The sequence below is a fragment of the Medicago sativa genome, chromosome 6 (genome assembly GCF_051527215.1).
Source record: "Medicago sativa cultivar Bolivia chromosome 6, Bolivia_mono, whole genome shotgun sequence".
NCBI lineage: Eukaryota > Viridiplantae > Streptophyta > Magnoliopsida > Fabales > Fabaceae > Medicago > Medicago sativa.
The window spans coordinates 62,788,828-62,816,415 of NC_140754.1; the positions used below are offsets into that span (position 1 = coordinate 62,788,828).

The following is a 27,588-nucleotide window of genomic DNA, read 5'->3' on the forward strand; positions in this document are numbered from 1 at the left end:
TATATCTGGAACATTGGATCTTTAGTTATGGAGCAAGGGGATCTTGTAATTCGTTGGATAGACCAAATTTAAATTCCAAAGGAGTACTGGACTTAACTAAAGCTTCTACATGTGCTGTAAAAGCCAGGGCAATAGTGGTTAGTCATTAGCTTTTTTGTTTTTCTATAAACCTTCTGTTATTAAATTACGAGTGTTGAGTTTTAGTTTTAATTTAATTATTATCGTACAATTGTTATTATGCTTGTTTTCTTTTTCAACAAATTTTCATGTTGGATTGGGTGTTTTGTTGAATATCATAACAGGCGTATAAAATAACAAATAAACTGGGTTGGACTTTTCTGTAAAGAAATTAAAGCTTAATCTTTGATGTCTTGTTAAGAAATTGAAACAATATGTCAACGATATAAGCTAATAGTTTGCCGACAAATTACAAATACCTAGATTACACAAACTTGGCCCGGTGACACTGAGAATTATTAAAAAGATAGGTATGCATAAACCAAATGCAGTTTAAGAGGATTTGTATAGTGTTCCAACAAAACACATCGATAAGATAAGATAAATACAAATATCAAATACATCAACTCTAGACCTATTTAACATAACATACCTCAATAAACTAAATTTGGAGAATCATGAAATGATGGGAATTATTGACCGCATCTTCAAGCCCTAAATATTCAGAGCCATAAAAGGATGTAGTCAAAGACCTGGATTTCCAAAATTTAAAAGTGAAACATTCATTACTTTATATTCTCTATAGCCATTATAGAAAAACCATGAAATTAATGCAATTATAATTTTATGCAAGTGCACATGTCTTTCTGCTACATGAGATTGTCTTTCTGCTTCATGAGATAGTTTTTTTAGAGCTAGTAATTTGTTCTCAAAATTTTCTTAAACTAATCACCTTTAATACTCCCTCCGTTTCAAAATGAGTGTCGTTTTAGGTGTTTACACACATATTAAGAAATGCAATGATTAAGAGAAAGAGAATGGTTATTTTACCAAATTATCCTTATTAACTATTGGTTAGTTTTAAAAGTAATACTTTGGAAGTATTGTGCAGAGTATTAATTGGAGGGTACAATTGAAAAGAAAAAGTTTATTGCATTGGAAACTGAAAGCGACACTCATTTTGAAACAATTTTTTTTGGCTAAAGCGACACTCATTTTGAAACGGAGGGAGTATTAAAGAACAATCGCAAAATAAATTTTTACAACAACTATATTAACTTCATTTGAGTCTCAAACATATCTATTTTAATATAAATTTTCCCAGATTTTAGCTCAATTTAAAGACAGGAAAAAGTACAACTGACATGATATTATTAACAATAAAACCGGAAAATTTTAACAGCTTTAAACACATTTGGCGCATACCTGATATACCACCCCCATATTGAATAAGTTTGTTTGTCAGAAGTCTTGAAAAACCTGCACGGCTGCACTAAAATGCAAAACTTAGACCAGCTAAAGGTTTACAAGCATAAGCATTGGTATTATTCCAATTCAACAACGCGTTGTCTTGTTTACATTAGGTTGATTCATGGATGTTTTCCTATAGAATCATAGTTCCTCATTTTCTTTCTTAATCATTTGCATAGAATCATCACTGGTAGACAAAGTTAGATGCTCAAAAGATTTTGAAAACATAAATTCAGCATAGTGAACTGACTTAAAAAAATGCATTCAGAATTCCTCCAGATTTGCAAATTATATCCACAACAAGAAATACATAGTAAAAGCAATTAGTTTTCATCAAAGTTCCATCTTTAAGGATGGCATGATTTATCTTTAAGGATGGGACACACACGCAAATCAGCTTACTAAAATCAAACATAAAACTATGCTATAGAAAGCTAAAAATGTCCATAACCATCATCTAATGAATGAATCCTTTTTTTCTTGCAAAAACACTATGAACCTAATGTCAGCAACCACATTTCAAACGTTGATTTATTCTTTTTTATGCATAGGGTTTAAGTCATATTGCTGACTATGCAAATAATTTTCATTTCGTTCACAGCTTAGGTGCAATTAGTGCACATTCTTTATTGTTTGCTTTAATCTATATATAGGGTGACAATAAATAAAATAAAAAACAATATTCAAGCAAAAAAAAATCAGATTTGCATTCACTCCAAAATATCTATTTTAAAATTGGGTTAATAAAATCAGAAATCAACAAAATCTTGAAATAAACAATTAAAAATCACAAAATAGGAATACAAAATTAAAATCAACAAGAAAATCAAGTTAAAAACATTAAACTGATTGAAGAAATTTGATAATCATACCTGATATTGAAGATTATGTGTAAATGGTACCAAACAAAGAGCGCTGAGTTGGAGTTTGGCTATGAAATTTGAAGCCCTTGTTTAAATGAATAAACAAAAAACGAAACAAAGATCAAAATGAATAACAATGAATGATTCATATTAGAAATTAGGAATACAAAACCTGAAATCAACCAACATAATAGACACAGTCCTTCTCTAAGAAAAAGAAAAAAAACATTTCCTATTCTTTGATTCATTCAAATATCTTCTTGCAAACATTCATCCATCATCCATTATTGTCCTCATCGTTACCGTTCATCATGGAAGAAATGAAAGTGTTAGATCATGGAATCTCAAGATCTTTCTCTCCCTCCTAACAACCATCATTACATTTAAACCTCGCGCACACACCAAGAAAGATAGTGAAAAACACGACAGTCATTGTTGCCACAACCAATAGTTGATACTTTCCTTTAACAAACCATTTATGCAAAACAACTCATATTTTATTTTGCAGAAATGGTTTGATAAAGTAAAGTATAAACTATTGGTTGTGGCAAAAATGACTGTCGTGTTTTTCGCTATCTTTCTTGGTGTGTGTGTTGGAGGTTTAAATGTAATGATGGTTGTTAGGAGGGAGAGAAAGATTGTGAGCTCCCATGATCTCATGCTTTCATTCCTTCCATGATGAAAGGTAACAATGAGGACAATGATGGATAATGAACGGATGTTCGCAAGATGATATTTGAATGAATGAAAGAATAAGAAATGATTTTTTTTTCTAAGAGAAGGTCGACTGTGTTTATTTTGTTGTTGTTGTTGTTGTTGTTGTTGTTTTCATTTCATTATACATATTGAAAATGTGTGTTTACTTAAGCATATTTTAATAAAACATGAATATTTCGAATATTAAAAATAAAAATATAAAACGAATGATTTGGTATGTACTATAAGTTTATTTAAAAACAAAATGGTGTTTTTCTTGCAATTATTTTGGATAAATTAACATGTTTGCCATTAATCTAAATACATCTAAAATAACAAATAAACTAGGTTGGACTTTTCTCTTAAGAAATTGAAGCTTAATCTTTGATATTTTGTTAAGAAATTGAAGCAAAATGACAATGAGGTAAACTAATAGTTTGCCCATAGATAAAATTGAGTTGACACACACAAATTACAAATACCCAAATTACACAAACTTGGCCTAGAGACACTGAGAACTATTAAAAAGACAGGCATACATAAACCAATTTTACTTTTTTTACTAAAGGTATGCATAAACCAAATGTTGTTCAAGAGGATTTGTGCAGTGTTCCTACAAAACACCTCTATAAGATAAGATAAAATCCAATATCAAATACATAAAATTTAGACGTTTGTAACATAACATACCTCAATAAACTAAAGTTGGAGAATCATGAAAAGAAGTCAATTAGTGACTGCATCTTCAAGTCCTAAATATTTAAAGCTATCAAAAGATGTTGTCAAAGAACAAGATTTCCAAAATTTAAAAATTAAAGGTATCACATATGTTATTCAAATGTAGTGGCTGTGCAACATTGAATACATATGTTTTTCTAATTTATGTTTGATCGATATGGAAAAGCACGTGGAATATAATATATGTTGGATCGATATGTGTTCTAATTTATGTTGGATCGATATGCACTGCCAAACACCTCCAAATAAGCCAACTTAAAGAGTCATAAAGCTTGAAGTACATCTGTGACAAACACCTCTAATTAAGCCAAATTGATTAAAGTCATAAAGCTTGGAAAGTAATGTGAGTTCACCATTTTTTCTTCCCAAAATGTAGTTCTTTAGTATGAAGTTACATTGGAAATAAACACCGAACTAACATATCAGTAGTCTTTAGCATTACAACTAAAGTAGCTTGTTCACACATATCAGATAGAAATATGTGGCAAATTAAAGTAGCTTGTTCACACATTAGACTAGCACATAAAAAAACATCATCTAACGCCTCTTATCATTCTAACCAAAACTCACAACCTTTCAAATTGCCATAGAAGAAAAACAACAGTTAAACAGAAAAATTTGATTCCATTTTGTAAAAATAATGATATTATGCATGAGAAATAAATGAATTCAAAGTGAACGTTTGCATAGTGTGGTGGTTAGAGGTTACTACATATTTGCTAATTAGAGTTTTTCTCATGTGGAATGATTAATGAATGGAGGATGGTGGTTGCATAAGTGGGAGGTTCCTACATATATTTATTAAAAGCCACACTTAAATATCAAAAACGTTAGTGGCTTAGTGGTATAGAGTGTGTAATGCAAACATATGTTATCTGGTTCAATTCCTTGCTGCAGAACTTTTTTTTTTCTTCATAAAAGTTAATTAGATCCACAAAAAAGAAACGAGATTAGGGTTAGGAAGACTATCTGACATTTAGTATAACTAGACCGCCGACTCGTGCGACGCACGGGTCTTATGTTTCAATATATGTTAAAATATATTTTATATTAAAAAGATGTTTTTGAGGAAAAAATATATTTTATATTAAAAAGATGTATAAGTAACGTTGTAGTACATATTCGTAGGTAACTTCTGAAGGTTTTATTTCTCACCAATAAACCATGCTATTTGTAAACAAAATAATAAATTTAAGAAAACATGACAAAAACGTTTGACACAAATAGAAAACCATTTCTATAAATTGATCAATGAAACCACGAAAACCATCTCAAATTTATGAAGAGATGGATGGACAATTTAAAAAAATTAGATAATCATCATGCAAATGTTCTTTTAAACGAACTTCATCTCATCTTATTATCTACAACACTACATGCATTAAACTACAATCAGACATTGACATTGACATTGAATATTAAACTATGTTAAGGATTAACGACAACATGGATGAAAATAAAAGATGTCATAGTATCCAAACAGCGGAAAGCATGACTTTTAATAGAAAAATTCTCAATGATGAATAAGAAAGTATTATGTAAACAAAGAGATACAAACCTGTTTTTACAAAGCTAAACTGAAACAATTTCTCAAATGTAGGAGATGCCATGTATGAGATATCTGCAAAAAAAAAAAAAAATAGGAAAAAGAGTAAGAAATAGTTAGAAGAAACCAAAGTAAATTGTAAGGAGTTGGTGAATCAAACTGAACTCAGGAAGAAGGAAAAGAAGAAATGTAGAGTATAAATGAACAACAATTGCGTTAGAAATAAAGACTACAATTTAACGGTTACAATTTTTGTCTCTAAAGCTCCCATAACATCATATGCACTAATGACTAATAATTCATAACATTAAAGACTAATATTGTGAGATATGCTAGATTAAAGTGAGAGGCAAAATTGGGATGACATGACAAAAAATGGAGGACAAACTTGAATCCCTAGTGCAAAAATTGGAAATTAGGGTTGTACGACTATCTCACACCATTTATATATAATATTAATAATAATAATAATCATATATATATATATATATATATATATATATATATATAAAGTATAATATATAAATATAAATATAAATTATTTTGATTAGCGACTTATTCTCTCATGAATTCAGTTGACAAAGTCAGCTCCCAATTTCGGTGGCTATGAAATCCTTGACAAGACAAGTGGTTGGTGTTGCTATTATGGCCATGGATGGGGTTGTGAAGGACTGATGACAAATGGTGGAAGATGAACAAGATATCAAGTTCTTGTTTGAAAGAATCGGAAAGATCGATGAAGTTGTGGAGATTTTTTTATTAAATTAAAAGTAAATAAGAAAGATGATGAGTTTGTAATGTTCAATTAAGTCACTATATAAAAAGTGCTTATATTCAACCAAGTGACAACACACCCACGTTGAATAAATATAGCTTCTTGTGTTGTAGAAAACCTTTGCTTGAGCTTTTACCTGACAACACCCTATTTTGGATAAAATCAATTATTCCAAATCTACTTGGAATGATTCCAAAGGACAAACCCCACATTAAGGAAACGAAAGCCACTTAAATATCAATTTTAAGTAATTAAAATCATAAACAGTATTGTATTGTTCCAATACAATGGTTAATACACCATATACCATGCAAAATTTTACGGTATCTCTCATGTATTACCTTGTCTCTCAAAATACCACGAAAAATATACATGTTTGGTTTAATTATTAAATAGACTCATTGTGCAACATGAATTGAATTGAATTCAGTAACCTATATCAACTCAAAAATTCATACAAGTTACGGTATAAAACAATATTCAATATTTTAATTAGATTCATACGTATATTTCTTTATTAAAAGCATATTGATATAAGCATACACAATCAAAATAGCAAGTTCTTACTGGTATCCTTTTGACTCAAGCTTCAAGCAAAGATCCTGCTGTCGAATTTGAACCACAAGAGAGATCAAATGGTTCCAACCATCGTTTCACAATTCTTGTTAGTGGAGAAAACCCTGGCGATTGCATTCCTTAAGTTAGTTAAATAAATCTTTAATATTGCAGTGAAAATTATGCATAGAATAATCTCCAAATAAAAATCAACATATAAATATAAGCACCAATTGAATGTAAATGAAAATAAACTAGAGAGATCAAATAAACTTATCTGTCCTTATTGTTGATGTACAACTTGGCCACCGACACAACTCTTACCGGAAGTGATAGAACAACTCATGAAAAATGGAACATGAGATAAAACATCTTTCTGCATAATGTATGCATGTGGTGTTTTCTATATGGGTGAGTATACCGCTGATCCTTAAGAATCGCATAGCCGGTTAGCCACATGCATAAAACCATTTTCCAGCTGAGATAAATAAGGCAGGTTTGACTGACTAACTAAGCAAACAAAGCATACTAATAGGCTACATAAATGAGAACGTGGCTATGAGTGGAATATAAGCGTGGTCAAAGATGTGTAAGTAGTTAGTGAAACATGAGAATAACACACATGTAAAATATTTTGGATAGACTAGATTTTATTAAACTATTGAATTATAGAAATGACTCTAAAAATACAACAAGTATTTCTAAGAAACATAGATGACAATTTTTTAGGTCGGTTTCAACCAAGTAAAAAATAAAGCATAGTTTATATATTCAATGTGTAAAACTAAAGGTAGAATAGAGATTAACACAACACGAAAGATATGAAGAATTTCGTAAAAAAAAAAAAAAAAAAAAAAAAAAATGAAGAATTTTTCAAACAACATGACATACGTAAGGTTTTTTCTATATTATCCTTTCATGATTGGGGGTAATTTATCTCTGTATAAATCACTTTTTCTTCACCTTTCTTCGTAAACGGTTCTGATATGTATACCACCCTATGTGACATATCACTCTTATACACACTCTAATAAAGAATAGACATCGTATATGATAAAAAGGTAAACTAAAAGGATGGATTTGGGAAAAAGAATGGAAAAGAAGATGTCTCACTCACTTCTAATCCAAGAAGGAATGTTAAATTAAATAAAGAAGAATCACCACAATAATAACGAAATTATTGATAAGATTCAGTAACAAGTTCCAATCCATGGATTCAATGAGGAGACAAATCTCACTCAACATACACAGTGTAATTTTTATCATTATCAAAATTCAACTTATCTTATAGAAAAACTTACAATTTATGGAGCTCTTACTACAAGTAACTCAATTACCCTATTAAATTAAAATAGCACCTAATTTTAAATATAGCAAAATAAATGGCAAATAGCCTTACAATTATATATTAAAAATAAAGTAATAAAACTAGTTAAATGCATGAAGATCTTTAATCCACCAGAATTTCAACGCTCTAAACGCCCCAAGTATGTAACTCTTTAGGATTTAAGTCGGGATTTTGACAACAATCACAACACACACAACCATTGACAAACCTTTTTATATCATGCATTTTTTGGTGTAAGAATGCCCAAATGACACTATATCATATGCAAATTTAGTGAAAGGGGAAAGATTACAGACTTCGCCACACATATATCATGTTAACCAAATCATGTCAAATTAAAAAATAAGGAAGGAACTCATAAAACACTTTTGTACTCTCAGAGTTTTATATTTAGTCCACAAGAATACCCCAACTAATCCCAAATCTCTATTATATATATTTGCACTATTTTATTTTGATAGTACACATGTCATCCTTATATTGAAAGGTGCATTTAATGTTTTGTGTAATTGGTACATATTATGTGATTTGTGCAAGACTTATGTAATTAACATGATTATGCAAGTTGACTAAAAGGCTTATAATGACAAAAAAATAAATGGAATATTTTATTCAAATTATTTTTGCTATTTAATGTGTTACTAATTTCATTACTAAATTAATGGCATAATTGATGTGACTTACTTGCTTCTTTTTTCCTATAAATATTGTTTGTCCGTCTCAAACATCTTCACATCATTTAGAATTCATACCAAAATTTTAAAATTATTCTCAAAATCTCTCTTTTATTTTATTGAAACACTTTTCTTCTTAACATATTTTTTTTCATCACTCTAATTTCAAAAATTGATTCAATTTATGATATTACTCCACTACATGTTGTATATATCCATGTATTTCGTTCAAATTCACATATTCATCCTATGATACCCTCGAGTTCTAACGGCTTATGACAAGATATGTACCAATAACATGTTGGTACATAATTCTTAATTATCATCCAATCAAATTGTAATCAACACATCATCATATTAAGTTGGCCAGTCTTGAGTTTTTTTTCCTATATACAGTCAATTTGTCTTTCATCATTTGTATATGCATCTTCCTTTCGTACAAATTGTTTATAATATCATTTATTTGAAATGCAAGTATTTCTACCTCCTGACCAATTCAATTTTATTGATTTCATTATTATCAAATTGATTTAGGCACCTTTTTTTTCCTTCCGAATTTTGATTCCCTTTTATAGGTTTAGCTGTCAGCTCTGTTAATTTTAGGGTTTTCATCCCCATATATATTTACACCTTTTGTAAAAGTTTGCTTCACGTTTTAATGAATTTCATTATTTTTCTATTAATTTGAAGCGACGTAATTGAAAGACGTTTTGAATCATATTTCTTCATTCCAAAACTATTTTTTTTGCCACTATTAATAATGAGAGATATGTTAAAGGCATGTCAATGTTTTGTTTTTCCAACGTTGAAGTTGTGCATATAAAAGAGAATTTTTCCTTAAAAAAAAAAAGAATTCTCAAGTATTTTTGGGTAACATATTAGTTGATAGTTCTCAAGATATTATATTTTTATCTTACATTTTTGTGGTGCAAACTATTCATGTATGTTGTAGAACAAGACCGACCCCTGCGAAAATGTAGAAAATTTATTTTAGTTATTTTTTTTCAATGAATTTTATCTAAACCTAACTATTTTCTTTATTATTTTCATTTGCTTCTATTCAAAAGAACTGATTTAATTTATTAAGTTTTTTCGTTTCTATTGTCAATCACTCATTTTCACTAAACATGGGCGTTGATATATATTATTTCACATAAATTATTTTAACATCAAATCTCATCCATTCATTTCATTTGATAAATTAGTTCACATGCATCAAATACTCTTTATCATCTAATCAAGCATTCCATTTTTATCTCCCCATATTTATTTATTTCTGCCATCAACACATACTCAAACTTCTTTGTTAATTTTTTTACAAATTGCATGATAAAACACATACTTTTGGTTGTTTGAGTCACTCATCAACATCGATAATATTTATTTGCCTTTATTTCATGCTCATATTTTTTTATTTATTTTAAAATTATATTAAAAAAAAGACAACAATCTCGGCTAAACTATCAATATCTCTATCCTAATCCTTATCTACATCTACAATCTACATCTACATCTACAATATAAACAAGCGAAATCATTTTCATTCAAAAGTACATGTGGCATGTTATAGTCTCATTCTAATTAATGTCAGGCTAATTAATGCTAGAAAAATTCAAATTTCCATTACATGGTATATGCTTAGCACCTGGTATTTCAGTCTCAACACATACTTCCATATACTGCCTCTATTTTAAGAAATCATTCGATTTATTATTATGATCAAAATGGTATCTAGAAATTTAATTGCCTGATATCAAATCAAACAAGAAACTGCCCATAAAAAAATCAAACAAGAAACTATCAACTGCCAATTAATGAAATTAAATTCAAATTATTCAACACTTATAACAGTCCTAAAAAAGAATGTTGACAATTGGTCTAATTCAAGACTATCGTTGAATTGTTTCTCACCTATTAAAATCAAATTAAAACCAAAATAAAATAGTGAAAGGTAATGATTCTTTTTGTCACAAAAAGGAAATAAAATAGCTCAGATCTTTATCTCCCATCCTATTCTCATCACTATTACTATTTTTCAAAAATGGTTTTGAGAACGGTAAGAAGATCAAGAACACCTTTAGTTCCTACAATTTCATCAAATTTTTTTGTTGATTGCATCAGACCGTTCCCCTTCATCATGGTTTGTGACCATGGTTTAGGATTTTATTGCTAATAGTTGGATTTTTAGTTGTGCAGGAGAAAATAAGAGGGAGAATGTTAGTTATCAAATAATTTGTTGAGAAATTGATTTTGAAGCTGAAGAAAGGCATAAACAAAAGGGATCTTGAATCTTCTCTCATGATTTATATTTTGTTCCAATTCTCTCATGATTTATATTTTGTTCCAAATAATTGTCTACTATATATCATTTTTGAAAATGCTTCATTTGAGACATTATTTTCATCATATAACGATATGATCTTATTCATTAAATTTCTTTTGCTATTAATGTAACATATTTATTTTCCCATATATTTGTTTGCGGATGACCATATTGCTACTCAATGTTCCTCAAATTTACAAAGAACTTATCGGATTTATAACTAAAGTATATCTCAGTTTAATCGACTTTAATTCCTTCCAGTTTGGTTGTGTTTCTTCTAATTGGGAGGAAACTCAACATTATTGAAATTTCTTTTATCGGTTTTGTTTACAATGTGTTCATTATTTTGCAGAGATCTTTATAATATTGAGAACAAAGTAGTTTCCTATCTATATATTCAGTTCAAGGTCGCGCATCCTATATTAACTATCAGGGCCAAACTTTAGTTTTTTTGGTAATTTGTCATTTACTCATTTTATACCACGAATCATATGTAATAAGTGTGTATTTTAGTCTTTTTAAGGCTTTTGTTTATTTTTCTTCTTTGTGTTGTTTGGATTAGTGTTACATTATAAGAATTTTGAATTAGGGTTTCATTTTTCTTTGTTGCAGCTTCTCTTCTGGATTCCTAAGTTTCTTTTTTTGACATATTCTAGATTCTTACGTTGCAAAAGTTTTTCTGAATTTTATTACTATGATTATTTCTGAATTTTGCTAAAAAAAAATCTAAATTTTTATTGCAACTTTATTTCTGAATTATGTGTTCTCACGGAATTGCATATATTTTATTTTCAGTATTAAATAAATACAAACATTTGAAGAAAAAAAATTCCTCTTTTATTTTTTTTGAGGGAATTCCTCTTTTATTTAAATGCAGTTTTGGTCGAACCAAACCGTACACCATCGATTCAGTTTGGTTCGTTTTCACTTTTAAAAAATGATAAAACCCAAACCTCATTTGACTTTGAAGGGCATGTAAATGGTAATTTAAAAAAATCATTATAACAATCAATATTTTGAATAAAACACGTTTACTCAATAATATAAGTATTGTACTACCTCTCATACAAACAAAGTTGTAAAGAGTGTATATACACATTAATCAAAATATATCTATTTTAAAAGGGGCACTAGCCAACAAATGTGTATTTTTTTTTATGTTAATTTTAAACCGAACCTCCACTAGATATAGAACTAGAAAATTAGGTGTAGAACATATACAGTGGCTAGACCTATGGGTTTTTAGATGCAATATTGCACATGTTAAAGCAACTGAAAGTAATAACTTCTTATTGAAAACAACTATTATTTATTAAAAAACTACACATTTAATATAAAATGCACAACAATTATTTATTACTAAGACCCATTTAATATTTTTTGAAGTGTTGAGTTTGAGAGATTTTTATTTTTTTAGTTAAATGGGGTTCAATTATGAACCAGCTGCATCACTTTATAAATACATAAATAAAAGGAAACAAGAACAAAAGGAGTTGGGGGATGGACCAAAACCTTCTCAATAAAGCTAAGCAAAAAGCTGAGGGGCAAACACCAAACCAAGAAAAAAGTAAATAACAAGAAAATAAAAAGTAAAGAAAACCAAAAGAAAAATAAAAGGAACGAACTAAGAGAAAGTCCTTGAGTTATTCTGGTAACATATATACTCCTAGAGTTTGAAAGATTAAATCTTATTAAGTATTAATTATAAGAGCAAGTGACATGTACAGAGAGACTCATTTAAGCAACCAAAAGGAGAGGTCCATTGTGGATGCTCTAACAATCGATTAACTTATTGATGAAAATTTTTGGTCGAAAATAATATATCAATTTTTAAATATTATTGTTATTATTATTATATTATTATTAATAATAATAAATATTGATTTTTAATGTTTATTAGATATACTAATTAAATGTATCAATTAAGTTTGGTAGCTAATTTTATATTTGATATTTTTTCGAGTTATCATGAAATTGGTATAAAGCTTACATCACCGCTTAGCAGTGACTAATCTTAGTTGGAAAACCTGTGGGATACATAAGACGAGTTCTCTCATCTCAGTCGAATATTTTGCATACACATGAGGCAGAAATTGAACTGCTATCCACATACTTACGAGGCTCTAATCTATTATCAATTTGACCATTTTTTCCTAGGGTCATAGCTTACATGTTAATTCCAGGTGTTCGTACAACCGGTTCATCCTTCAATATTCCATTGAAAATCAATGAAGCATTGATACATGGATTTGAAAAGAAAATACGAGACCTTAAAATTGATATGAAGGCAGCAGAGAGAATCAAACACGAGACCTTAAAAGTAGTCCCAGACCAAAACAAGTGGGTTAGATCAAACTTATTCATTGTGTTCCCTTATTGACTTTGTTTATCCAAATAATTTGGAAAATATATAGATCTCCAAAAAAATCAAGAGCGAGTGATACTTTCTCAAACTTTGGACCCATTTGAGCACTTTAACAATATTATTCTATCGTTGTTTCCAGAAAACGAGAAGGAAAATATTAGCTTTGATTTGGTTTGTCAATCTGACCAAAATAAAAAGCTACAAAGCAAATGGTATTCAATTGAGTTCTTGAATGATATTAACAGTTGCATATTTCAAACCACAAATTAAGATTTAAAGTTGGATGTCCAATAATATTGATGAGGAACATATACCAAGGTATTGTGTTTCAAAATGAGAAACCCCACATATTCATCCAAAACCTTAAGACAATATGTATATTACTCATCTCATTTATATGTTCATAAATATCAAATCTTGCTGGCAATATAGAATTTTTACTCACACATGACAAATTAGCATTTCTCCCTTAAACGTGAGACTCTCTATGTGTATGATATGATGAAATAGTCAAATAAGGCCAAAGGCACAACATGGTAAAAAAGGTGGTTTGGTGGTGGTTTCATAGAGATGTGTTTTTTTTTCTCATTTATTTTATGAGAAGAGAGAAATTAAATTAGAAAAATTATTCGAACTAGAAAGAAATGACAAGGAAAACGAGTGAGTTGTGGGTAGTTTTATGAGTTTGTTGAAGGAGTTGGATATTACTGAGTAATTATTCTACCAAAAATATTAGACTCATTAAAAATGTCACATCAATTTAAAATGTACAATAAGCATGTATTTTTCAACTCAGCATAACACATAAACGTTTTTCCTTTGTCATATCCCACTAAAGACTAAAAGTGAAGGAACTTAAAATAATAGATGTTAAATAAAAAAAGTTATCGCCTTGACAAATAAAAATTGCATGAAAGCGAACGACTTCCAAAATATAATATTTAACATAAAAAAATTAAACAAATGACATTCAAAAGCTAACAAAACAAATCATCATAATTTCGGGACTGCAAGTGTAACCTACATTGGTTTGTATCTTTGCATTAGGCTAAAAGAAACTAGACAAATGATATCGACACCACAATTTCTCCCAAATTATTTAGGCACACGTTTGTGAGTCATCTCACTTATATCTTATTCAATATCTACTATTCCTTTCATTGTAGAACTTTAACTCTTATTTTACACGATAACATATCTCCCTCAAGTGTGACATTCTCTGTGTCCGTAATTACGTGACATAGCCAAATAAGGTCAAACCGATGTACAACATGATCAAAAAGGTAGATTAATGGTAATTTACTAAAAGTGTGTTTTTGTTCCTTTATTTCATGAGAAGAGATCAAAGAAATTAGAAGATGAAAAATAAATTTGAGATTGAGAGAACTGATACCGGTTAAAAAAAAATAAGAATCGTGTATTTTGTCCATGAGGTCATAAAGAACGAAGTAAGTTGCAAGTGATTTTATGAAATTGTTGAAGGAGTTGAAGATTTTTGTGTAATTAATTTACCAAAAAGTTAGATTGCGTTAAAAAAATAATTTACCAAAAAGTTAGATTCGGGTAAAAAAACGCAACAACATATAAAGAATTTACTAAGCACATATTTTGTTAACTCAACATAACACTTAAGTGTTTATCTATGGTTAAATTCCACCAAAGATCAAAGGATAAGGAATTTAATATCTTAGAGATTGATTAAAAAATATTGCATGAAAGTGAACAACACCCAAAAACATAAATTTGATTTAAAAATTAAATAATTGGCATCCCAAAACTAAAGAAACCGTTTATCGTAATGTTGAGAGTTCTAAGGGTGTCTACAGTAGGTTGGACTATCACATTAGGCTAAGTGAAACCACACAATTGTGATTGACATCACATCATTATCCAAAACCTTAAGGCATTAGGTGTATTGGTCATCTTACTTATATGTTTCTCAATGTCTACTTTGGCATCCAATAATGTGGAACTTTAAGTCACAATTTACACATGAACATATATCTCTAAAGTGTGAGACTCAATGCGTCTGTAATTTGTTGATAGTCAAATAAGGTTAGGCGAATGCACAACATGGTAAAAAAAAACTGGATTAATGGTGTTTTTGCGGAGGGAAGTTTGTGTTCCCATCTTTCATGAAACGAGAGAAATAAATTTAGCAACAATAAAATTAAATTAGAATATGAAAAGAAATTTGAACATGAAAGAAATGATAAGGGAAAAAAATAATGTGTGTTTTGTCCATGGAAGTATCGGAAATATAGCGAGTTACTGACAATTTTATGGGTCAGTTAAAAAGTGTTGGAAATTTAAGAGTAAATATTTCACCAAAAAATAGACTCGGTTAAAAAAACGCCACATCTTTATAAAATGTTTAATAATCATGTACTTTTTCAATTCAGCATAACACATTTGTATTTTTCCATTCGCATGTTCGTTCATCCAAAGACCAAATATGGAGGTATTTGATATAATATTGATTGGATAAAAAAATTGTATGAAAGCAAATGACATCCAAAAACTTATACTTGATATAAAAAGTTAAACAAATGAAATTCAAAAACTAAAAAAAAAAAAAAAAATTAATGTTTAGAGTTCTGAGGGAGTCTACAATGGGTTGGACCATCACATTTGACTATGAGAAACTCCACAAGTGATATTGACAGCACATCTTCGCGTAAAATCTTAAGACATTAGGTATATTGTTCTTCTCGCTTATACGTTACTCAATGTATATTATTGCACATAAGTTTAACTCACTATAATGTTTAGAGTTCTGAGGGAGTCTACAATGGGTTGGACCATCACATTTGACTATGAGAAACTCCACAAGTGAGATTGACATCAAATCTTTGCGTAAAATCTTAAGACATTAGGTATATTGTTCTTCTTGCTTATATGTTACTCAATGTATATTATTGCACACAAGTTTAACTCACATATGAAACATAAACATCTCTCCCTTAAGTGTGAGACTATTATGTATGTGATCTGGTGAGATATCACATAAGGTCAGAGACACGACATGGTTAAAAAAAGTGGGTTGGCGGCAGTTTCATAGAGGGGTGTTTGTTTCTTTCTTTCATGAGAAGAGATAAAGTAAATTATAAAAGAAAACAAGATTAAAAATGAATTTGAACTTGATAGAAATGAAAAGAGAAAAAAAAATAAGGAGTGTGCGTTTTATTCGTGAGAGCATAGGAAACATAATGAATTGCTGGTGATTTTATGGATTTGTTGAAGAAGTTGAATATTACTGGGCAATTATGCTACCAAAATATTAGATTTTTTGAAAATATGTACATCTATTTAAAATGTCTAACGAATATGTATTTTGTCAACTCATCATACATATACATTTTTCCATTGCAAGATCCCATGAAATACCATAAGTGAAGGAATTTGAAATGACAAAGGTTATTTTTTTTTGTGCATGAAAGCTAATCACATTCAAAAACTAAAATTTAAGATGAAAAATTAAACAAATGACACTCAAAAAATAACGAAACAAATCACCACATTAGGCTAGGATCCTACAATGGATTGTATTATCACATTAAGCTAAGATCAATGACAGAAGTGAGATTCACATCCTATCTTCTTTCAAAGTCTTAAGGCATTATGTATATGAGTCATTTCACTTATATGTTTCTCACATCTCCTCTTGCATACAATACGGAATTTTAACTCACACTTGAGACATTAACATCTCTCTATTAAGTGTTAGGATCTTTGTGTCTGTAGTCCACCACCAAGAACAACTCTCGATCCCCCACTTTGAAACCAAGACATTTCCTCAAAATTTCATTCATCGATGAACGTGAAAGATATTTCACCCTTGAACACGTAATTCCTCAGATCCTGAGAATCTTTCCACATTTGCAAGCGATGATCAAATCTCTCCAGCTTCCTACGATCTGCAGCATTCCAGAATCCAACGAAGGTGTTCTTAGGATGACGAAGAAATTTGCAGAGACTGACCGGAACCATATCGGCGCGAGAGAGGTGGAAGATAAGACAGCTGCCACGGATGCATAACTGTAGCGTGTCGGCGGGTGGATCAAGGTTGCCGGGAGTCCATTGAACGCCAAGGCCGACAACGAGATTACGGTTACGGTTGCGGAGATTACGGTTGCGGAGGTATTGAAGATGATGATTGAGCATAGTTTGGAAACCAGCGAGATCACTTCGAAACTAAGACATTTTCTCACAAGCTTGATATATATACATTCGCTAAACTTCAGTAGTCTAAATAACCCGGGAATACTATGAGAAACCTGGCAAGTAACCAAACAGTAAATAAATAGCTTAAAAGTAGACAAACATATTGTTCCAAATCCTAAACTTCACAACAAGACAATACAAAAACATTTCAACAAAAAAATCACATTTGAAGAGAACACTGATACAATTAAGCTTAAAAACCTTATAAGCAAACAATCCAAACAACATTCAACAAAAATGTATGAATCCCTTTTCTATTTCAAGTAGGAGCTGCACAATTATAAACCATTGACAAATCACTGAAAAAACCTGAACCATTGGCAATAAGTTCTCCATACTAATATAACTTTATAGTGACATGAGACTATTTGTCGGTGATGTTAATCTAAATATTACCCATAACTATCATCTTTTTCTTTAGCAGCTGATGGGTGACATCATAAGCACACTTAGTATGAAGGAACTTAAGTAATTATATAACTTTATAACTAAGTTATTATCCATGCATCTGGTCAGATTTTAGATTTTATTATAATTTGTAACTGATAATCATTAACAATCATTAACACCATAAATCACATAAGAAAAAAAAACGCATAAATTCCAGAAATACACATAGGCATTGGGCATTAATTCAAATCAAAATTTGTTTTGCTACCGTCCTTAGACTCAAATTAAGCTTAATTTCATTGGAGATCAAGCAAATTTAACATGAACAGAAGGTTGAACTGACTAAAGGTTAGAGTTAAATAAAATATTTACCTTCAGAAAGCGAAGTCGTAGAGAAGTGCGAAGGACGGCGAAACCCTACGGTGAAACCCAATTTCACAGAACCGATAAATTAAAAAAATAAAGAAATTAACAAAAAAAATCACTGAAATCAACAAAAAAGCTCACGTTTGGGTACTGATCCAATGTTTCAGATATGATTCATTGAATCGACAACGACATCGATTCAGTAAATCATACTTGGAAAGTTGAATCTTCGGTTACGTAGTAAGGGGATATCGTAATGCATTCGTTGGCTAGACCAAATTTAAAGTCCAGAGGAGTATTGCAGCTTCTAAGTCACTAGTTTTCTTTCTTTTTATATAAACCTTCTATTCTTAAATTAAATTAAGAGTGTTAAGTTTCAGTTTCAATTAAACTATTATCTTACTATTGTTACTATGCTTGTTTTCTTTTTCTACAATTTTTCATGTTGGATTGAATGTTTTGTTGAATATGATAACAAGCGTATAAAATAACAAATAAACTAGGCTGGACTTTTCTCTTAAGAAATTGAAGCTTAATCATTGATATTTTGTTAAGAAATTGAAGCAAAATGACAATGAGGTAAACTAATAGTTTGCCCAAGATAAAATTGAGTTGATAGAGACAAATTACAAATACCCAAATTACACAAACTTGGCCTGCTGACACTGAAAACTATTAAAAAGATAGGCATACATAAACCAATTTTTATTTTTTTAGGCTAAAGTTCACTTTTCGCCTCCTAAGTTTTAAAACGTTGCGATTTTGACCACCATATTAAAAAAATTAAAACAAACAACTAGTTATGGAAATTAAACAATTATACATGGAAAGCAAACAATTAGACATCCTAAACATTAGTGGTACATTAGATTGAAATGTCATAGAAATGTCACCAACTGTACCTGGTTTAATTCTCTCTTCGTTTTTTTCTTCATAATTTTTTTCAGAAGTAAAAATTATTTTGATTAGCGACTTATTCTCTCATACAACCAATTAACAAAGTTAGCTCCCAATATCGGTGGCTATGAACTCCTTGACACGACAAATGGTTGGTGTGGTTGGTGTTGCTGCTATGGCCATGGATGGGACTAATGACTAATGGTGGAAGAAGATTAAGATATCAAGTTTTTATTTGAAAGAATTGGAAGGTCGATGAAGTTCTCGAGCATTTTTTTAATAAATTAACAAAAAAACCATTGGTTGGAGAATCGGAAGTTCAAGGGTGTGGTGTAGGAGGCGTGGAGGAGGCATGGGAGGAATGGGTGGATGGGTCTTGTTTTAAAAGGGAAGTTGAGAGGGCTTAAGGGGGATATTAGAGAATGGAATAAGATGGAATATGGTAATGTGGAGAGGAGAATAACTTTGTTAAGGGAGGAAATTGAGGATCTTGACCAGAAATGTGAAGAAGGCCTTCTTACAAATCAAGAAGTAGAGGTGTGAAAGTCTAAATTCGACGAGCTTTGGAGGCTTTGGAAAAGTAAAGAATCTTTGATTTTTCAAAGATCTCGATCCAAATGGCTCAAAGAGGGGGATGCAAATTCCAAGTTCTTCCATTGTTGTGTGAAGAGTAGAATGCATAGTAATGAGATTAAGGCGCTCAAGGTGGACAATCAATGGGTGTTTGGTGTTGATGAAATTCGAAAAGTGGTGGTGGATTATTTCAAGAAGCATGTGGAGGATTCCGAGTGGGAAAGACCGAAGTTGGATGGGGTTAATTTTGCTTCTATCTCCGATATTGATAATGCTTTTCTTGTTTCCCCGTTCTCTTTGGAGGAGATTGAGTTGGTGGTGAAGCAAAGCGATGGACATAAGAGTCCCGGCCCGGATGGTTTTAATTTTGCTTTCTTCAAAGATTTTTGGTATCTTATGAAAAACGAAGTGAGGATTTTCTTTGATCAATTCCATGGTAATGAAGTTCTCCAAAGATGCCTTTTATCTTATTTTGTCACTCTTATCCCTAAGGTAAAAGGCCCTTCCTCTCTTAAATATTTTAGACCTATTTCGTTGTTGGGTAGTTTGTATAAGATTCTTGCTAAGGTGTTGGCCGGAAGGCTAGCTAAGGTGATGAGTTCGGTGATATCTAAATCCCAATCGGCTTTCTTAAAAGGGAGACATTTGGTGGATGGGGTGATGATTGTTAATGAGGTGGTGGAGGTAGCTAGGCTAAGGAATCGTCAATGTTTAATTCTAAAGGTGGATTTTGAGAAAGCTTATGATTCGGTGGATTGGAATTTTTTGGAGTATATGCTTAAGAGGGTGGGCTTTGTGGGGAAGTGGATTGCTTGGATGAAGGCGTGTGTTTTTGGGGGTAGTATGTCTATCCTTGTAAATGGTTGTCCAACCGAAGAGATTGATATAAAGAGAGGCCTTAAGCAAGGAGATCCGTTAGCCACGTTCCTTTTTCTTTTGGTGGCGGAGGGATTTAGTGGCCTTATGGATAATGCGGTGAATCGTAATCTCTTCAAGGGGTTTGAAGTTAAGAAACGCGGCAATGTTGTTTCTCATCTCCAATATGCGGATGATACCTTGTGTATAGGTGAAGCTTCTATTGAGAATTTGTGGACCCTTAAGGCGTTGTTAAGAGGGTTTAAATTGGTGTTGGGGTTAAAAATAAATTTTCACAAAAGTTGTCTTATGGGGGTTAATGTGCCGATGGATTTTTTGGAGATGGCTTCAATGTTTCTTAATTGTAGGGTGGGATCGGTCCCTTTTATGTATTTGGGGTTACCGGTTGGAGCAAATCCTACGAAGTTGTCCACGTGGGAACCGGTTTTGGAGCGAAGAAGTGCTAAACTTGGCTCTTGGAGAAATAGGTATGTTAGTTTAGGAGGTCGTATTGTCCTCTTAAACTCGGTTATTAATGCTATACCAATTTTCTATCTTTCTTTCCTTAAGATGCCAGCTAAGGTTATTAAAAAGGTGGAAGCTATTCAAAGGAGGTTTCTTTGGGGCGGTGTGGGGGGACAAAAGAAGATTGCTTGGGTCAAATGGAGGAAGGTTTGCCAACCAAGATGTCACGGGGGGCTAGGGGTGAGAGACATAAAGTTGGTTAATCTTAGTCTTTTAGCTAAATGGAGGTGGCGCCTTCTTGATGATGAACCGGCTTTGTGGAAGGATGTCCTTGAAGTCATATGGGCCCTCGGTGAATGTTAGAAGTAGAAGGGAGGGAGAGGTGTGGGGGTCTTGCACTTCGCGTTGGTGGAAAGATCTTATGGGGATGGAGGGGTTGGGGGAGGTCTGGTGGTTTAATAGGGAGTTGGAGAGGAAGGTGGGGGATGGTAGGAAGACGTCATTTTGGAAGGATGTGTGGGTGACAAATGTGCCTTTGATGGAGGTTTTTCCTCGTCTTTACTCCTTAGCGCTTACACAAGAAGAATTGGTGGGAGATTTGTGGTCCATGGAAGATGGGGGTGTGAGGTGGAGGTTTGTGTGGCGGAAGGAGTTGTTTGAGTGGGAGAGGGAGCTTCTTGTTTATCTTTTGTCTCGGTTGGAGGGAAGGGTTATGGGGGTTAGTGCAGACTCATGGGTTTGGAAACCGGATAGAGAGGGTGGTTTTTCCGTTAAGTCGTGTTATAATTTACTTCTCAACCTATTTTATGTCGAGGTGCCTTTGAATGAGGTGGAAAAAGTCATTTTCCGGGAAATTTGGAGATCCAAAGCGCCGGCTAAGGTTTTAGCCTTCTCTTGGACGATGTTGCTTGATAGGATCCCGACTAAAATCAATTTAGCTAAGAGAAGGCTTGTGGGGGTGGAGGATTCTAAAAGGTGTGTGTTTTGTGAGGATTGTGATGAATCGGTGACACATCTCTTCCTTCATTGTGAATGGGTTTCGAGGGTTTGGAGGGAGGTGATGAGGTGGTTGGATTTGAATTTCATCACTCCTCCTAATCTTTTCATATATGCTCTTTTTTGGACTAGAGGAGTGGGAACAAAGAAGCTTAGAAAGGCAGTGTAGTTAATTTGGCCTGCGGTGGTTTGGGGGGTTTGGAAGTCTATGAATGATAGGATTTTCATTGATAGACGGGTGGAGGTAGTGGAGTTGGTGTATCAAATAAAAGTGATGGCTTGGCAATGGAGTTTGGCAAGATTGAATATTGAGACTTGCCTTTATTACGAATGGTGTTGGAATCCGCGTCTTTGTTTGGCTCGTTGATTCGGTGGAGGGTGCTGGAGTGTCTAGGGTGGTTTGTCAGTGGTTGGGTGTGCAGGGAGGCTGCTGGTGTTTTGTTCCTTGCGGCTTTGGTGGTTTCGGGCAGATTTGTGGAGACGGTGCTGCTGAGTGCCTGCTGGTTTTCCTGCTGGTGTTTGTGTGCAGGCCGGTCTTGCTTCTGAGGAGGCTTCTTGAGGAATTGTTGGGCTGTTTATATGGGGGTGAGGTCGGCATTCTGTTGTCCTGGTGGCAGCTCTAAGCTGGGCTGTTTTTTTTTTTTTTGGCTTTGCTTTGCTTCTTGTTTGTAGAAAGTAAGCTGTTTAGGGGGTTTTTTATCGAGTGGTTGTTGGGGGAGTGGCTGCTGTTATAAGGCCTTCCCTTTGTACTCTTTTTCCGCCTTTGCGGGTGTGCGCTCCTTGTGCAAACTCTGCTTTATAATATATTGATGTTTCAAAAAAAAAAACAATAATTAAGAAAAATTATGAGGTTGTAATGTTCAATAAAGTCAGTATATCAAAAGTGCTTATAGTGAACCAAGTGACAACACACCCACATTGAATAAATATAGCTTCTTTTGTTGTAGAAAACCTTTGCTTGAGCTTTTACCTGACAACACCCTTATTTTGGATAAAATCAATTATTCCAAATCTACTTAGAATGATTCCAAATAACAAACCCCACATTAAGAAAACGAAATCCACTTAAATATTAAATTTATAAAATTAAAGTCATAAACAGTATTTTATTGTTCCAATACAATGGTTAATATACATGTTTACAAAGTATCTCTCATATGCCATACAAAATCTTATGGTATCTCTCATGTATTACATTGTCTAACAAAATGCCACGAAAAATATGTTTGGTTTAATTATTAAATATACTAATCGTGCAACATGAACTGAATTGAATTCAGTAACATATATCAACTCAAAAATTGGTACAAGTTACTGTATTTTGCAAGAAAAACACCATTTTGTTTATCCAAAATAATTGCAAGAAAAACACCATTTTTTCTTTAAATAAACTTATAGTAAATACCAAATCATTTGTTTGATATTTTTATTTTTAATATTTGAAATGTTCATATGTTTTATTAAAAAATGCTTAAGTAAACACACATTTTTAGTATGTAATAATAAAATGAAAACAACAACAACAAAATAAACACCGTTCTTCTCTTAGGAAAAAAAAAACCAAACATTTCTTGTGCTTCGATTCATTCAAATATCTTATTGCGAACATCGATCCTTCATCCATCATTGTCCTCATCGTTACCGTTCATCATAGAAGGAATAAAAGCGTGAGATATCTCATGATCTTTCTCTCCCTCCTAACAACCATCAGTACATTTAAACCTTGGACACACACCAAGAAAGATAGCGAAAAACACGACAGTCATTGTTGCCACAAGCAATAGTTGATACTTTCCTTTATCAAACCATTTATGCAAAATAAAATATGAGTTGTGAGTCATAAAGAATTATAACCTGTAGATTATATATGTCTATTTTTACGATAATAATTACTTCAATTGTCAGTTGAAGACACTAAAACATGGAGTTGTGTGAGAGGGGCATGAGACGATTTTGGACTATTATAAGATTGTTATGACAAAAGTTTATCAATGGACATAGTGAAATTATAGAAACCAACATACCTCACGGCGGATGTTCTCTGTTGAACGCACTAAATGCTTATTTTTCTCATTGTACGAAACAACGGCCAAAATCTAACAAAACGAATAAACATTATAGAGAATTATATGTGCATACTCGATAAATTAAACAATTTTAAATGTGACCACCGGACAAAACATAATAATAGCTAATTTTTCTCTTGATTAGAACTGTTGTTGTTCTATTATTATGTTTTGTCCGGTGGTCACATTTAAAATTGTTTAATTTATCCAATATAACACATATAGCATTACAACTAAAGTAGCTTGTTCACACATATCAGACAAAAATATGTGGCAAATTAAAATTAAAGTAGCTTGTTTACACATTAGACCAGCACGTACAAAAACATCATCTAATGCCTCTTATCATTATAACCAAAACTCACAACCTTTCAAATTGCCATAGAAGAAAAACAACAGTTAAAAAGAAAGAGTTGATGCCATTTTTGTAATAATTATGATATTATGCATGAGAAATAAATGAATTCAACGTGAACGGCTGCATAGTGAGGCGGTTATTAGATATTTGCCAATTAGAATTTTGGTCACAATTGCATAGTGGGGTAGTTAGTGGTTACTACATATTTGCTAATTAAAGTTTTGATCATGTGGAATAATTAATGACTGGAGGATAGTTGTTGCATAAGTGGGCGGTTCCTACATATATTTATTAAAAGCAACACTTAAATAAAAAAAATGTTAGTTGCTTAGTGGTATATAGTGTGTAAAGCAGGAATATGTTATATGTTCAATTCCTTGCAGAACCATTTTTTTCTTCATAAATGTTAATAAGATCCACCAAAAAAGCGGGATTAGGGTTAGGAAGACTATCTAACATTTAGTATGACTAGACCGCCGACCCGTGCGACAAACGGGTCTTATGTTTCATTATATGTTAAAATATATTTTATATTAAAAAGATGTTATTGACGGAAAAATATATTTTTATATTAAAAAGATGTATAAATAACGTTGTAGTACATATTCATAGGTAACTTTTGAAGGATTTATTTCTCACCAATAATCCATGCTATTTGTAAACAAAATAATAAATTTAACTTCTGAAGGATTCATTTCTCACCAATAAACTATGTAAGTGAACTTCATGTCATCTTATTAAAAGAATCAGATAATCATCATGCAAATGTTCTTTGTAAGTGAACTTCATGTCATCTTATTATCTACAACACTACATGCATTAAACTACAATTAGACATTGACATTGATACTGAACATTAAACTATGTTAAGGATTAACGACAACGGGGATGAAAATAAAAGATGTCATAGTATCCAAACAGCGGAAAGCATGACTTTTAATAGAAAAATACTCAATGATGAATCGGAAAGTATTATGTAAACAAAGAGATACTAACCCATTTTTAAAAAGATAAACTGAAACGATTTCTCAAATGTAGGAGATGCCATATATAAGATATCTACAAAAAAATTAAAAATAGGAAATAGTTAGAAGAAACCAAAGTAAATTATCAGAAGTTGGTGAATAAAACTGAACTCGGGAAGCAGGAAAAGAAGAATTGTAGAGTATAAATGAACGACAATTTCCTTAGAAATAAAGACTACAATGTAACAGTTACAATTTTTGTCTCTAAAGCTCCCATAACATCATATGCACTAATGACAAATAATCCATGATATTAAAAACTAATATTGTGAGATATGCTAGATTAAAGTGAGAGGCAAAATTGGGATGACATGACAAAAAATGGAGGACAAACTTGAATCCCTAGTGCAAAAATTGGAAATTAGGGTTGTACGACTATCTTACACCATTTATATATAATATTAATAATAATAATAATCATATATATATATATATATATATATATATATATATATAAGTATAATATATAAACATAAATATAAATTATTTTGATTAGCGACTTATTCTCTCATGAATTCAGTTGACAAAGTCAGCTCCCAATTTCGGTGGCTATGAAATCCTTGACAAGACAAGTGGTTGGTGTTGCTATTATGGCCATGGATGGGGTTGTGAAGGACTGATGACAAATGGTGGAAGATGAACAAGATATCAAGTTCTTGTTTGAAAGAATCGGAAAGATCGATGAAGTTGTGGAGATTTTTTTATTAAATTAAAAATAAATAAGAAAGATGATGAATTTGTGATGTTCAATTAAGTCACTATATAAAAAGTGTTTATATTCAACCAAGTGACAACACACCCACATTGAATAAATATAGCTTCTTGTGTTGTAGAAAACCTTTGCTTGAGCTTTTACCTGACAACACCCTATTTTGGATAAAATCAATTATTCCAAATCTACTTTGAATGATTCCAAAGGACAAACCCCACATTAAGGAAACGAAAGCCACTTAAATATCAATTTTAAGTAATTAAAATCATAAACAGTATTGTATTGTTCCAATACAATGGTTAATACACCATATACCATGCAAAATTTTACGGTATCTCTCATGTATTACCTTGTCTCTCAAAATACCACGAAAAATATACATGTTTGGTTTAATTATTAAATAGACTCATTGTGCAACATGAATTGAATTGAATTCAGTAACCTATATCAACTCAAAAATTCATACAAGTTACAGTATAAAACAATATTCAATATTTTAATTAGATTCATACATATGTTTCTTTATTAAAAGCATATTGATATAAGCAAACACAATTAAAATAGCAAATTTTTACCAGGTATCCTTTTGACTTCAAGCAAAGATCCTGCTGTCGAATTTGAACCACAAGAAAGATCAAATGGTTCCAACCATCGGTTCCCAATTCATGGAAGTGGAGCAAACCCTAGCAATTGCATTCATTAAATTAGTTAAATAAATTAATAATATTGTACTGAAAATTATGCATATAATAATCTCCAAATAATAATCAACATATAAATATAAGAATCAATTGAATGTAAATGAGAATAGACAAGAGAGATGAAATAAACTTATCTGTCATTATTGATGTACAACTTGGTCGCCAACACAACTCTCATGAAAAATGGAAGAGGGTAGGAAACCCAGGAAACTATTTTATAAGGAGATGAAATATTTTTCTGCATGATGTATGTACCGCTGATCCTTAAGAATCGCATAGCCACATGCATCAAACGATTTGTCAGTTGAGAAAAGTAAGGCAAAGGTTTGACCGACTCACTAAGCAAATAAAATAGGCTAAAAAAATGAGAACGTGGCTATGAGTGGAATATAAGCATATGGTCAAATATGTGTAAGTAGTAGTTAGTGAAACATGAGAATAACACACATGTAAAATATTTTGGATAGACTAGATTTTATTAAACTTTTGAAATATAAAAATGAATCTAAAAATACAACAAGTATCTCTAAGAAACATAGATGACATTTTTTTTAGGTCGGTTTCAAACAAATAAAAAATTAAGCATAGTTTATATTCAATGTAAAACTAAAAGTAGCGTAGTAACACAGCACAAAAGATTTGAAGAATT

General features: G+C 31.5%; 1 long non-coding RNA gene across 2 annotated transcripts; it reads right to left on the bottom strand.

Annotated features, from left to right (window-relative positions):
• Positions 1-3,368: 3,368 nt before the first annotated feature.
• LOC146916185 (uncharacterized) lies at positions 3,369-27,100 on the bottom strand. Of its 2 annotated transcripts, none has more exons than XR_015013766.1 (3): positions 26,814-27,100; positions 5,284-5,346; positions 3,369-3,739 (listed from the first exon to the last, which is right to left on the bottom strand). It is a non-coding gene; the product is annotated as an uncharacterized LOC146916185 (long non-coding RNA). The 2 variants fall into 2 exon arrangements; XR_015013767.1 differs by lacking the exon at positions 5,284-5,346 and adding an exon at positions 25,498-25,560.
• Positions 27,101-27,588: the final 488 nt, after the last annotated feature.